This window comes from Eptesicus fuscus, chromosome 8 (assembly GCF_027574615.1).
Source record: "Eptesicus fuscus isolate TK198812 chromosome 8, DD_ASM_mEF_20220401, whole genome shotgun sequence".
In the NCBI taxonomy this organism is placed as follows: Eukaryota; Metazoa; Chordata; class Mammalia; order Chiroptera; family Vespertilionidae; genus Eptesicus; species Eptesicus fuscus.
The window spans coordinates 16,843,080-16,857,848 of record NC_072480.1 but is presented as its reverse complement, the minus strand read 5'-3'; the positions used below and the strand labels follow the sequence as shown (position 1 = coordinate 16,857,848).

Below are 14,769 nucleotides of genomic sequence, written 5' to 3'. Positions count from 1 at the left end.
TTACATATGGAATTTGGGTGCATAAACAATTAGAATTGTAATGTCTTCTTGATGAATTTAATCCTTAATCATTACAAAATGAATTTTTTTATTCCTAATTATATTCTTTGCTCTAAAAATTGCTTTGTCTGATATTAGTAAAACCACTACAGGTTCTTTTCATCAATATTAGCATAGCATAGCTTTCCCATTCATTTTGTTTTAACCTTTTTTTGTCTTTATACTTAAAGTAGGTTTCTTATAGACAGCATGTAGTTGGGTCTTGCTTTGTTAATCCAGTCTGACAATCCCTGTTTTTTAATTAAGGGATGCTTACAACCTTTACATTTAATGTTGTTATTGCTTTGGTTAGGTTTAAATTTTCTGTCTTACTACTTGTTTTCCATTTGTTTCATCTCTTCTTTGTTTCTGCCTTCTTTTTGATTGAATATTTTTTATTCCATTTTATCTTCTCTGTAGGCTTACTATATACTTATTCATTTTGTTTTATTTTGTAATTGGCTGTTTTATGATTTATAATATACATCTTTACCTTCCATTAGTTTATAGTATTACCCCACTTGACATATATCATAAGAACCTTGGAAGAGTATATTTCCATTTCCCTTTTCCCAACCTTTGTCCTGTCACAATCTTTGTGTCATATGTTTTACCTCAACCTAAGTTATAAGCCCTACAATATGTTACTTTTGCTTTAAAACATCAGTTACCTTTCAAAAGAGAGGAAAAGAAGTATTTTTAGTTACCCACGTATTTACCATTCAAGTGCTCTCCATCCCTTGTGTAGATCCAGTTTCCATCTGGTATGTATTGTTTTCTGTGATAAATGTTTTCAGCTGTTTAGTGTCCAAATATCATCTTTACATCACTTGTTTTTGAAAGATATTTTGCTGAATATAGAATTTTAGGTTCATAGTTTTTTTTTTTTCTTTCTTTACTTAAAAAATGTTGCTCTACTCTTTTCTGTTTGCATTTTTCTGATGAAATCTGCCTTTTATTAATTTCTCTGTAGGTAATGGGACTTTTCTTTCTGCCTGCTTTTATGATTTTCTCTTTATCACTGGTTTAAGGCGGTTTGATTATTATATATCTTGGTTTAGTTTTCTTCAGGTTTCTTTTGCTTGGAGTTCTGCTTCATTATGTGGGCTTTTAGATTACATCAGATTTGGAAATTTTGGCTATTATTTTCTTTTTTTTTTTAATATATTTTATTGATTTTTTACAGAGAGGAAGAGAGAGGGATAGAGAGTTAGAAACATCGATGAGAGAAACATCGATCAGCTGCCTCTTGCACACCCTCTGCTGGGGATGTGCCCGCAACCAAGGTACATGCCCTTGACCCGAATCGAACCTGGGACCCTTGAGTCCGAAGGCCGACGCTCTATGCACTGAGCCAAACCGGTCTTGGCTTGGCTATTATTTTCTTAAAATATTTTTGTTGACTCCATCCACACCTTCCTTCAGGGATTCCATTCATACATGAATTAGGTCACTTGAATTGTCCCGTAGCTCACTTATACTGTGTTCTTTTTTCTCTCTCCAGATGTTAATTTCCTTTGTTTCATTTTGGATATTTTATATACCTAAGTCTTCAAGTTCACTAATTTTTTCTTTTTGAAAAAATTTTAACATATTTTTATTGATTTCAGAGAGGAAGGGAGAGGGAGAGAGACATAGAAATATCAATGATGAGAGAGAATTATCAATCGGCTGCCTTCTATATGCCCCGCACTGGGGATCGAGCCCACAACCTGGGTATGTGCTCTGACTGGGAATAGAACTGTAACCTCCTAGTTCATAACTTGATGCTCAACCACTGAGCCACGCCAGCCGGACATTAATTTTTTCTTCTAAAATGTGTAATCTTTTTAGTCCACTTACTGTATTTTTAATCTTAGACACTATGCTTTATCTCCAGAAGTTTGAGTCTTGTATTTCTTCCATGTCTCTAACGTGTTTGTTTTTTCCTTTACCTTCTTGAACATATAGAATATAGCCAATAATAACTGTTTTAAAATCCCTATCTACTAATTCTAACATCTATGTCTTTTTAAGTTTGTTTTTACTGACTGATATTTCTCCTTTTTTAGGGTGTTATTTTTTATGCTCTTTTGTCTGCCAGACATTGTGAATTTTACCTTATTTGTTCCTAGATATTTTCATATTCCTTTCACTATTCTTGAGCTGAGCTGTGTTTTGGCACACAATTTAGTGACTTAGAAACAGTGTGGTTTTTTTTAAGGCTTTTGCTGGTGGTGTTTTTAGATAAAGCCAGAGCACTCTTTAGTCTATGACTAATTTTTCCCCACTATTGAGGCAGTGTTCTTCTGAGTACTCCTCCTGATGTCCCATACATTACAAGGTTTTCCACTCTGGCTGGTGGAAATCAGAACCCTTCCTGGCCTGTGTCAGCTCCTGCAATGGTTCTGCTTCTTCCAATGGCTCTTTCCCTGGCTTTGGGTAGTTTCCTCACATGAATGCACTGGTCTTTATTCAGCTGAAGACTTAAGAGTAACTCTCTGCAAAACCCTGCAGCTCTCTTGTTTCACCTCTCTCTATTTAAATCTTACCTGTCTGGTAGTCTATCCAGCTAATTTTAGCTGTCCTGGCTTCCTTGAATTCTCTGTTTCCTCAACCAGGGAGACCATTAAGCTCTATTTCAGTTTGTCCTGCTTGCATTGTAGCCTGGGAACTCTCTCCAGACAGTGGGGGTTTACCATTTGTTTTTTCTCTCTCAGGGATTACTGTCCTTTGCTGCCTGTTGTTCAGTGTCTGAAAACCATTGTTTCATGTATATTGTCTGGTTTTGTAGTTGCTTAAGACAAATTAGTCTCTGCCCCTTCATCATGGCTGGAAGAGTTATATGTAGTATTTAATGATTCATGAAGTATTTATAAATGTGTGTACTTAAGGAATATTTAGGGTATCATTTCTGTTTTCCTATATTAAATGCATTCTATCTTCTGAATGATACTGTTGCAGAGGGCTACTTACTATATGAAAAGCATAGCTAGAAGTACTAGTTATTAATTATTTTCTTGTATTAAGTTTTAATAAGTCATAAGAAACTTGACTCTCCTTTAAATGTCGTCAAATGTATCTGACTCATTAAATTGGATTCTGTCATACTATTTTTCTCTAGTCACCAAACATTAGCAAGTTTCTTCATTCAGTTACACAAATACTTGGACAAAACACTTTTACATAAGAAAGGATTAAAAATATTTGTTTTTTATTATTTTTCCAAATTTTAAATGAAGACCTGTTTTATACATCACTATAGTTGTAATGAATAGCTTTTTTTTTTTTTTTTCACAAACTCATAAAAAATATTTTAAGCTTCTTTGGTGTTCTTTTGAAATGTCAAACTTGACAGGAAGTGAACACAAAAGGGAGAAAAGCCTGTGGCTTTGAAAAAGCCCCAAAGGATATCTGTTGTATATTTGTGTGGTGGATAATTAACCTCTGGTGCACTTTGCACAAAGGTTTTAGTATTTACCATTAGACATTGTTTTTAAAGAATGTTACATATTGCTAAGAGCAGTGTTTCAGGAAGGTGGGTGAATTATAAGGTAATGATTAAGCCATATTTAAAACTTTTCCAAAATCTGGGTAGGTGCAATGAAGTAATATGATGCTATATATTATGTTTATACAACTATGCTTCTATAATGAAAAATGTTTTATGTTGGGTTTTAAAAAGCTCTTCATGAGTTATATAAAACAACCATGTATTTCCTTTTTTGCCAGCAAGAGGAAACGTTTTAATTTTTTTAAATCTGATTCTTTTTTAAAATATAGGTACGACTTTAACCTTTCCTCTGACCAATGTGTTTCTAATTTCTTGCCCTTAACTCTCACAGCTAACCTAGTACCTTCTCAAGTGATTTAGGAGACTTGATTTCACCATTCAAACCTGAAATTATTTGATTTTATTCTAAATACAACTTTGCTTTCCAATATGTATATTTTTACATTACTTTTCAAGTCATCCAGGATTGAATACTGAGCATTTTTTCCCACCTTTATCTCTGTACTTAGGAACAGAGTTTTGTAATTAAAAAACAAAACAACAGCAACAAAAAACTTTATCATGTCTCTTAGATTTATTTTATTATTTGAAAAATCTATCCCTTCTTCTGAAATCAATAGAAAATATGCATATTAAAAATACATAGATTTTTATCATGTAGTTCCAGGTTGTGGCTTGAGATTTAGCATTTCTAACAAGCTCGCAGATGATCTCATGGTGCTAGCCTGTGGACCACTCTTTAGAGTAGCCAGTTTCTGGGTGATTGTAAAGCCCTTACATTATGGGGCTTTAATATTAAATACTCCGTTGGCCCTTTACACTAACTCTGCAAAGTAGATGGTATAGGTATGATTCCAGTTTTGCGTATGAGGAGAGAGAAATACAGAATACCTATAAAGTACTACTGTCATTGTATCACCTTACTTCTGTTAAGTCATTCACACTGTTTTTATTACCACTAGAACATCTAGTATAGCATGTGAGACAGTATAAAAGACAACAATATAAATAGTAAGTTGATTTTATTCTAAGTGAAAAGATATGTATGTATTTTTTATCTTGAGTAGCAAGGTAAGTATTTTGCCTAAGAGCTAATTAGTGATAGGAAGGGAGCAAGTACCATTTGTTAACCCGCTCCTTTTTGCAGTGAACTAACACTATTGGTGTAATGTATTTCTCAAGGAGAAAAGATTAAAAGAAGACTTTCTAAAAAAAGAGCAAACTGTATTTTAAATGGGAGTACTAATATGCATATATATTTCATTCATACAACTTTCAGAAGTGAGATTTTAACACAAGTATTTTTAGAATATGTAATATTTAGGGTTGATAAAATTGGATATTTGGATCATCTTTCAAGGAGATTGAAGGGAGACATGAGAATGAGATGAAATGGAAAACAAGGTTCTTTCCATAGATTGAAATGTTAGAACTGAGCTGTCTCTCAGTTTTTAATGAAAGATTCCAGCTATGCCTAAATTCTTCTATAAGAAAAAAATACATAAAGCCTGAGGAGTGAAAATAAAGGAAGGCAATATCTTAGAAATAAAATTTTTGATAGTGACCTTGTGTTCTACTAATTTAGAATTAAAAATATAGGTATGCAGAAAAGTACAATTAACATAAGGATAAGAACTTAGTTTACAGAAATATTCACTGAAATGTGAAGAGATGATTGCTTTTTAAAGGACTAAGAATATAAGCTCAATTTAATAAGATAACTGTAACTTCAGAATTATTAAAGATCAATGAAGCAGTAGTGATTTTTATGTGGTTCCTCATATAGTAAAAAAACAAACAGAAAATCCAAAGAAACTGAGATAGTTGTTATGAATTAATGACTTGTCTTGTATTAACTAGTTAATAATGAGTTCTTCATCCAGATGTATTCATGGTTTTAAACGTAAAATCTTTCCCAGGTCTAAACCTTTGCTTCCGTGCCTTCTTGTCTTGAATCCCATGTGATTCCTCAGTGTATTCTTTTGTTTAAGCACTTATCTCCTTCTTTAATCTTTAGAACACTCTGACACATGAGAAATTCCTAGAGTTCACTGTGGAGAAGTATTTATGACTTGTCCATTCATGTCTCCCAACCGCCTTCCCCTTTGTCCATACTATACATTTTCCTTGTTCATGAATTGGCACTGAGACTAAAGACATTCAGGAATGGGAAAAAAATCCAACTCAGAAATGTCCCTTAGGTAGCTCATAGAAACTTGCTTTAGGAAGCAATGGTTGTAAAAGCTATCACTGGTGTCCTGCTTGGAATCCTTCCTGGTCATCATACAGACCAGCATAAGAATGACTCTTGATTATGCATATGACATTTCAATGTAGAAATCATAATAATTAATATTTTTGCAGGTGTGCTGTTATAGGCACTGTTAAAAGTGCTGAAATGGGTTAACTCACTTACTTTACACAACCCTGTGAAATTTATGCTATTATTATCACCATTTCACAGATGAAACTGAGGCACCGAGAAATTGAGAGTTTCCCTTGTTCACAAAGCTAAGTTGATGGCAAAGCCAGAATTTTAACTCAGGCTATCTAGAGACTGCCCTTAACCTTTGTGCTGCCTCTTGGGGTGTTTATTAGTTTACTGTGGGGTATATGCACTGTTGTGATTAGTTTCTTTATTCATATTTTCTCTGTGTTTGTATCTTTCTCTTTATGTCACTATGCTTAGCAGAAGGAGCCTGGGCTTTGGAGTCACCAGGTCTCATTTAATCTTCACAGAAGTAAACATTGCTAACTCTATTTTAAAGATAAGGAAAGCTGAGGTTCAAAGGTATAATTCCGAACAAGTTATGTCTCTGTATCTCAGGTTTTGTCTGTAAAATGAGGATAATAATACTTTTCAGAGTTGTAAGGAATAAACAAACATTTATGAGAATGGTACAGTTTAGAAACATCTCAATTGTTAGTTCCCTTCACTTCATCCCTTTTCCTCTACTGTACAGATATTTTTTTAAGAAAAGAGAAGTGAGAATACACTTAAATGGTATTGGATCTGTTTACCCCAGCTTATTCTAAGTATGTAGAACTGTTTTCTTTTCCTGAGATGCCCCTCTCACATTTCTCCATCAAAATGGAAATTTTTCATGAAATAAAAGGTGTCACTGAACTCCAGCACTGTTAAATGTGGGCAGTGTTCACTGTTCCACTGTAGTTGGAATTTGTTATATTGCTTTAGTAATGAATCATCTCAGTAATTACCCCAGGTTAGTGTTTATTCATTATTCAAGTACAAAAAGGAAGGGAGATAGCAATTATGGAAGAATAGCTCGGATATATTCCTTGTACTTAACCAGTGGGAATGGAAGCACTTATACTCTGGTTCAGAAGGTATTCTACAAGATCATCATGTTAGATAATTATTTGAATATAGTCCTAGAATTTCCAGTCTCTAAACTTATGGTCATATCATATCGGTGATAATGAGTAAGGGTTCTTTTTTAAAAAAAGTATATTTTATTGATTTTTTACAGAGAGGAAGGGAGAGGGATAGAGAGCTAGAAACATCGATGAGAGAGAAACATCGATCAGCTGCCCCCTGCACACCTCCTACTGGGGATGTGCCCGCAACCAAGGAACATGCCCTTGACCAGAATCGAACCTGGGACCTTTCAGTCCACAGGCCGACGCTCTATCCAATGAGCCAAACCGGTTAGGGTGAGGAAGGGTTCTTGAAGCTGGGTTTACAACAGTAGAAGTATCTTATGAGATATCTATTCTGATTAATGTAGTTTTAAAAATTTCTGCAGCAAAATAAGAAGCTGTTATTTAGTGAGTTTAGTAAAATTTTTAGAAGCACTCTAGTGCAATTATTTTTAAATCATCTAACTTCATTTTCTTTAATTATAACATAGAACCAACTTTTTTTTAACATTTATTTTTTACAAATATTTATGGCTTCTTTTTAAATCTCTGAACTGTCACAACCTAGTTTAAAATACACATGAATGTTATGTGTGTTTATCAATTTGCTTATTGGTTCTTAATATTTTCTACTATTGCCAGAAATGACCAAATATCAAAAGCATTTTTGGTGTCTTCCTGTAAGTGCTAGATTTAGCATATAAGGAAATGTAGAATAGGAAACAGCTGGATTTGTTTCTCTTTTAAAGAAATCTTTCCTATCTTTGGTAAGTTTCAGTGTTTCTTTCAGTAAATATAATTTCTCTTCAAGATTTTGATTATACTTTTTAAGAATTCTTGAGAGACTTACATAAATCTGTCTTGCTGTATTTTAAGTTCATTTTTTTGAGTTTAATATCTGGTCATTATACTTAATCTTTCCATGTCTAAGATAATTTAACTGTCTAAAAGTTTTTTTGTTTATTTTTAAGTAATGCTGGTTTATATTATTTGTTTTGTCATTTCAGTTTTTTCTTTTAAACATTAAAATGAGAATGTGGAGAAATAAAATGACTTACCTGTTACTAATTATTTAGTCATAAACAAAAATGAAAATTGGGGTTCGTAATCCAAAACCAAACTCTTTAAAATATAAACTGTTCTTGAAAAATACAAACTTTTGCATTATACCTGTAATAGGCATATTGGACACTTTTATTAACACTATGTACTTTTAGACCAGGGTCTCACTCACATATTTAAACAAGGTCTTCTAAAAAGTAGACTTTTCTATAGTTCCGTTGCAAGTGAAGAATAAATGGCCTGGATCAGTGGTCGGCAAACTCATTAGTCAACAGAGTCAAATATCAACAGTACGATTGAAATTTCTTTTGAGAGCCAAATTTTTTAAACTTAAACTTCTTCTAATGCCACTTCTTCAAAATAGACTCACCCAGGCCATGATATTTTGTGGAAGAGCCACACTCAAAGGGCCAAAGAGCCACATGTGGCTCACGAGCCGTGGTTTGCCGACCACTGGCCTGGATGGATGGAGATGGGTAAAAATTGCCATGATAGTGAAAAAATGATATCTCTGACCTTTGTAATTATTTGTCTAGGAATAACTCTATAATCTCTTCTAGACAAACTATTTATACATGTCCTTTTCTGTGTTTTAATACATGTCCATTTTTTTTTTCCTTGAGTAGCTAAGATTATTGAATTACATGTTTTGGTCTAACGAAGTCTTATGGGACCACAACACAAAGTATAGCAATGTTTGCCTAGCCATTTTGAAACCAGTTATTTTGGTCATCAGCAAAAATTACATATGGGGCATGTAGTCCAAAAGGTATAATTTTTAATGCAGTGTTTTAAGTAATATCCTATATAATAAAAGGCTAATATGTAAATTGTCCCCACAGGAAGGAGTTTGACCCACCCAGAGTTAGACGTGCACTGACTACCATTTTTTTTTTTAAGAAAACTAACTTTAAAGTTATGTTCATAATATAAGGATTTCCTTTATTGTTGTTTTTTTCTGTCTGGGATTTGATTTGTTTTGATGAAAAGGCATGCTGTTTTTTAAGATCAGTAAAAGGTTTATGTATTATAGTTTTTTTAATGTAACTTAGATGTGTAGTTGCTTTGATATATAGAATATTTCTGGTTCAGAATAGTAAGGTGACCACATATCTTTACCTCTTTTTCTTCCCCAAACCCTAGAAAAGTATAGAAAAGAAAAAAACAACAACACATGGGTTGAAATCCAGCAGTACTGAGACTCTGAAGTGGTAAAACTATGGAGGGAATTTGAGGGATTGATTCAGTTTTGAGAATCAAAAGGAAATGAGGAGTCTGTTGATGGATACAGCAAAGTAGAGAAAACTACAGCTCTGAACACACCCAGGAAAGGGCTCTAGTGGAAGTGGGAGTGTCAGTCTCCAAGGCCAAAGTAGCAGGTACAGAGATTGGGGCTGTAATCAGAGTTTTCTAAAGTGCCAGTGACTCTCAAACTTTAGCATTTATCAAAAGCACCCGAAGGCCTTGTTAAAACCCAGTTAAAACTTCTGGGGCCAACCCTGAACTTTCTGGGGGAGAGCCTAGAATGTGCATTTCCAGCATCTGTCCAGGTGATGCTGATATGCTAGTCTGGCACCTACATTTGACAATTGTAGATTTGGGAACTGTCGGTGCATGAAACACCTGGGCCAGTCCCCCACTTAACACTGTGCCAGCCTATAAGAATTAGGAAAATATGTCTCCTTCCATACTAATGAATTTGAAAAAGACGCCCCTCTGAATACATGTGACTTAGGCTTGGTATACAGAGTTTAGGCTGAAGCCTTGTGTTCTTGTGCAGTGCACAAACTATACAAATATATGCCTGGTCCCAATCGAACTTTTGCATACGTGCACACAGGGCTAAGGCTTTCTGCTGTGCCTGCAAAAGAAGGAGAATAGAAATTAAGGTAAATCCAGATTTCTATCACAGACTTGAAGAGAAAAAAAATAGAAAAAAAGAAAGGTAATTCTGCTTAAGAAGGAAATGCCACAGACTATTGCACTGCTAAGTTTATTGCCCTTATTTTGGTATTTTGGGACACCTCATTTCAATATCTATTTATTCATCCTCAAAAGGAAGACCAGAAAAAAATAGAGGAGAGAAAATAATGATTAAAAAACATATCAGGAGAAAAATTTTCAAAGCTATTGAAAGCCAGAATACCAGATGGAAAGGACCATAATACCAAGCAGGATGAATGAATGAATATATCTTGGTGAGAATTCAAAATTTCAAAGGTGACCTAACTGGTTTGGCTCAGTGGATAAGAGCGTTGCCTGCGGACTGAAAGGTCCCAGGTTCGATTCCGGTCAAGAGCATGTACCTTGGTTGTGGGCACATCCCCAGTAGGAGGTGTGCAGGAGTCAGCTGATTGATGTTTCTCTCTCCTCAGTGTTTCTAACTCTCTATCCTTCTCCCATACTCTCTGTAAAAAAATCAATAAGATATATATTTTTAAAAATTTCAAAGGTAATGAGAAAATTAACATCTTTTAGAGAGAACAAGAAAGTTATTTTCAGGGAAATAAGATCCAGATCAGCATCAGTTTTTATCTAGAATTATTTATCTGACCCACACTGTCAAGCATGAAGATAAAATGAAACAATTTTCAGGCATGCAAGTAATGAGGAAGTTTATCTCTTCACTACCCTTTATGAAATAAAATTACTAGAGAATATGCTTTTGTAAAATAAAAAAGAAAACCAAGAGAGGAGATATCACAGAATCTAAAAAAGAGAGTGAAACTGTCAAAGGAGTACAAAGAGAAAAAAATGGGAAAAATCCTAGGATTCACCAGGCCTAGAAAATAATTGTTCCAAAAGAGACGTCAGTTCCATAAAGATCTTCAAGAACAAAGTGGTTTCTTTTATCATCTCGTCTAAATGGTAAACAGATATAATTTTAAACAGATATAGTTTAAAATTAAAAAATCAAGTAATAAGAGTTATGGTGATGACTGCAAGAACTGAATTCTTGTATGAGAGTAATATTGGTAAAAGAAAATTTGCCTTTTTACCTTGAGCTTTGGAAGAATTGAAAGAACTATAGGTTGGTAAAACAAAAGGCAAACTCTGTATGTAGGTATAGGACATTTATTAGACTACACTGATAAAGATCCAGAGTAGATACTATATAAGTAAATAGATATTAGTTATTTAAAATTAATCTTTTGTCTGGCAGGAAAGTAATATATACTAGTAATTTGCTTTTAACTCTAAGCTCCTTCCTTCCAATCTTTACGCCCTCTATTTCCATCCTATAGGTATGTTAGGTGCTGTAGAGAACACAAATAAATACAAAACATAATCTCCTTCTTCAAGGAGCTTCAGGTATCTAGTAAGGAAGATAAAACATAGCCCAGGCAAAAAAAAATAAAACAAACAAAACAAATAAACAAAAAACTAACAAAGGCATTGAAGAAATACAAAATAAGTAACACAGACAGTGTTATCAAGGTTTTGTTTAGGAGTTGAACTGGGCCTTATAGGATGAGAAGGGAAGAGGAGCAAAGTGAGCTTTGTTGACTGGGATAGGGAGAGGGGTGAGTAGTGTGAGTAGTATGTTATGTACCTAAATGTCTAGAGTCAAGAAAGTGAGAGTTGTGACCACAGGACAAGTAACAGACCATCCTGGAGTAGAGGTTTCTTGGTTGACAAGAGAAAACAAAATATCGGGTAGGTTGAGGTCAGATTTTGGTGAAATTTGAACTTTGAAGCTGGACTTTTCCCTTCAGGCAATGGATAATCTGACAGCTTTTAAAACTGGACATTAATCAGTACAAGGTGGTTTAATTGGTGAACCTAGTTGAGCTGTCTTGCATGGGTTGAAAGGAAGAAAGTAGGAAGCGGGCTGAGTGAAGGAGTGATTGCAGTAGTCCCAATATAACGTTGCAACAGTGGTGAAAAATGGTTACTAAAAGAAAGGAATGGATGAAAATTATAACTGACAAGAATGAGAAACTAGGATATAAGGCATGACATGGACCTTACATAATATCTAGTTTAAAACCCATAGTTAAAGATGCAGAGGTCAACATAAAAAGGTTAAATGACTTAACTAAAGCTATATTACTTTGTAGCAAAGCCCTGACTAGAACTCATGTCCATCCTATATAATAAAAGCCTAATAGGCTAAGTGTCCAGTAGTCCGTTTAACCAATCAAAGTGTGTTATGCTAATAATATACTAAGGCTGATCAACTGCTCACTATGCATGCACTGACCACCAGAGGGCAGACGTTCCAACGGGTAGGTAAGCTTGCTGCTCGGGTCTGGCTGATTGGGACTGAGTGAGATGGCCGGACATGCCCTGGAGCCCTCCCGCGGTCCCTCCCCAGCTGGCCAACCTTCTGCATCCCTCTCCTACCCCGAACGTGCACCGGTGGGGTCCCTCGGCCTAGCCTGCACCCTCTTGCAGTATGGAACCCCTCAGGGGATGTCGGAGAGCAGGTTTGGGCCCAAATCCGCAGGCCAGGCTGAGGGACCCCACTGGTGCACAAATTCGTGCGCTGGGCCTCTAGTCTTTTAATAGAACTTTAAGGTTTATTCATTCAGCAGATAATTATCAAGACCTATTATGTGCCAGGCACTAATAAAGATGCATATATAGGGTTTTACTTTTTATTCTTTTTATTTCTTATCATTGTTGGCTTTAATTTTTTAACTATGTAAGACAGGAGGTGGCACACACAGACCACAGGCCAACCATCTGTTTTTATAAGTTTTATTGGAACACAGCCACATTAATTGTTTATGTATTATTCATGGCTGCTTTTGTACTACAATGCAGAACTGAGAAATTGCAATAGGATGGTATATCCTACAGGCCTAAAATATTTACTATCTGATCCTTAAAGAAAATGTTTTCTGATTCCTGATGTACAACATTAGCATGATTCTCAAAGTTTTACACTCAGTTGAGAGTTATTTCTTTCAGTATCCCTTCTATACCATATCCCACTCCTACAGCCTTATATTTTGGTTTATTGATTTTATGTTTTTTTTTAGTAAAAATGAGTAGATATATGTATGTTTTCTTGTTTTGTCTTTTTCTTACACAAAGTTAGCATACTACGTGTGTTCTTTTATGCTTTGCTTTTTCATGTAACCATACTTTCTGGGTATCAGTTCTTGGACAGCTTTCTCAGTCTTTATTATGGCTGCACTAGAGGCCCGATGCATGAAATTTGTGCAAGGGGCTCAGTCCTCGCAGCCCTGGCTACTCTGGCTGGCCCTCACAGTCCCGGCTGCCTTGGCTTGCCTTCGTCCAGAAGGTCATCTGGAAGGATGGCCAGAAGGTAGTTGTTTCAGGCGACTTCTAGGCTCTTTCAGTTCTAAATGGTGAATTTACCAGAAGCCATTTGGATAGGAAGATAATAGAACTCAGCACATTCACCCTGTAGGTATTAACTGTAAGTTGGCTGTAAGTATATTATACATGTTTTTTATTCATAATATTTACTTAAACTTTAATTATTTTAAAAAACTACTTGAGTGAATTTATATAAGTAAACCAGGTTTTGAGTTTGAAAACTAATTATTAAATTCATTAGTTGTCTCTACTTCTGGGGTCCTGTCTTTTGGATTCTGTTTTTGCCACTGCCATTGCACAAAGTGATGAAAGAGATACTTTTGTACCCTGTTAAGCAGTTATTAAAGTAAATATTTTTGAGAGAGGGAAGAAAGAGAAAGGCTTGGTAGAGAAATTTGCCTGGAGTTAATTTTGTATTCTCTTATTATCCAGATCTGTTGCCCTATTTAAATGATATTCTTTGTACTTTTATAAAATTATCAAAAATGCATAGCAGACATCAGGTAAAAATGATGAGGAAAGATAAAATAGAAATTTGAGAATTAGTGGTTTTAGGATTATGTATATATTATGTTTTAGAATTAGTGGTTTTAGGATTATGATCGCTGAAAAATTTTGCTAATTAAATATTGTTGGTCAGTAAATATTTGGGTTGATTTAAATATGTTCTGTGTCCTTAGATCTGTCCACTAGTCCTTTGTAACTTGGAACTTATTTCTTAGAATTCATATTAAAAATAGGTAAATTTGGTTCTCAGGCCAGCTGAAAGAGCTTTTTAAAAAACAATTTGCCTTGGGACTACCTTCATGTACTAATAAGCACTGTTTATAAAATTTTCTATATAAAAATTTACAACTGAAAAAACAACCACACTAGGTCACATCTTTCTTCCTTTGTGACATCAGTTTAGATTGGCATTTAGGCACTAAAGTAGTTTGGATGTAGTAAAGATTCTGCTAGGCAATAGTAACTTAATAAATTGACAAAAGACCAGGTAACCTGGTTCATCAGGGGTCCAGAATTGCAGGACCAAAAAACTATTGCTTCTGTCTCTTGCTAGCTACATGCCAGTCATAAATTAAATGTTACTCAGTTGGGGAGATGAACTTTGCTAATGTTCCATTTTGTATTTTCTATTCCTCAACTGAGTGACTAATTTTTTAAAATACCAATATCTATAATTGGGATTTATACCTCAAATTTGCTTTTAGTATTTTGAATGTAGAATATAAAGTCAGAACTCCTTGATAAAATAGTATCTTCAGTTTCTTTAAGTTTTCTGTTGGATATATTATGTACAATGCATATATTTTCATACATTCTTTTGGTAAACTAGTTACTTGTATTTTCTCAGAAAAGATAATTTCTGTGTTTAGAACCAATCATTAGGGGTCTGGAAAGCTGTTTCCACAACCCAGAAATGTTCTCATCTTATTTCTGTTCCTTTGAAGGGAGTTAATGTGGAAAGGAAGATTAGTTAAATAATCTTTTATAAAAATGTT

The 14,769-nt window shown here is 34.6% G+C and overlaps 1 protein-coding gene across 6 annotated transcripts in view; it reads left to right on the top strand.

Moving 5' to 3' along the window:
* The window catches only part of RB1 (RB transcriptional corepressor 1), a 197,836-nt gene that overhangs the window by 132,334 nt on the left and 50,733 nt on the right, over positions 1 to 14,769 (top strand). The window lies entirely within an intron of this gene.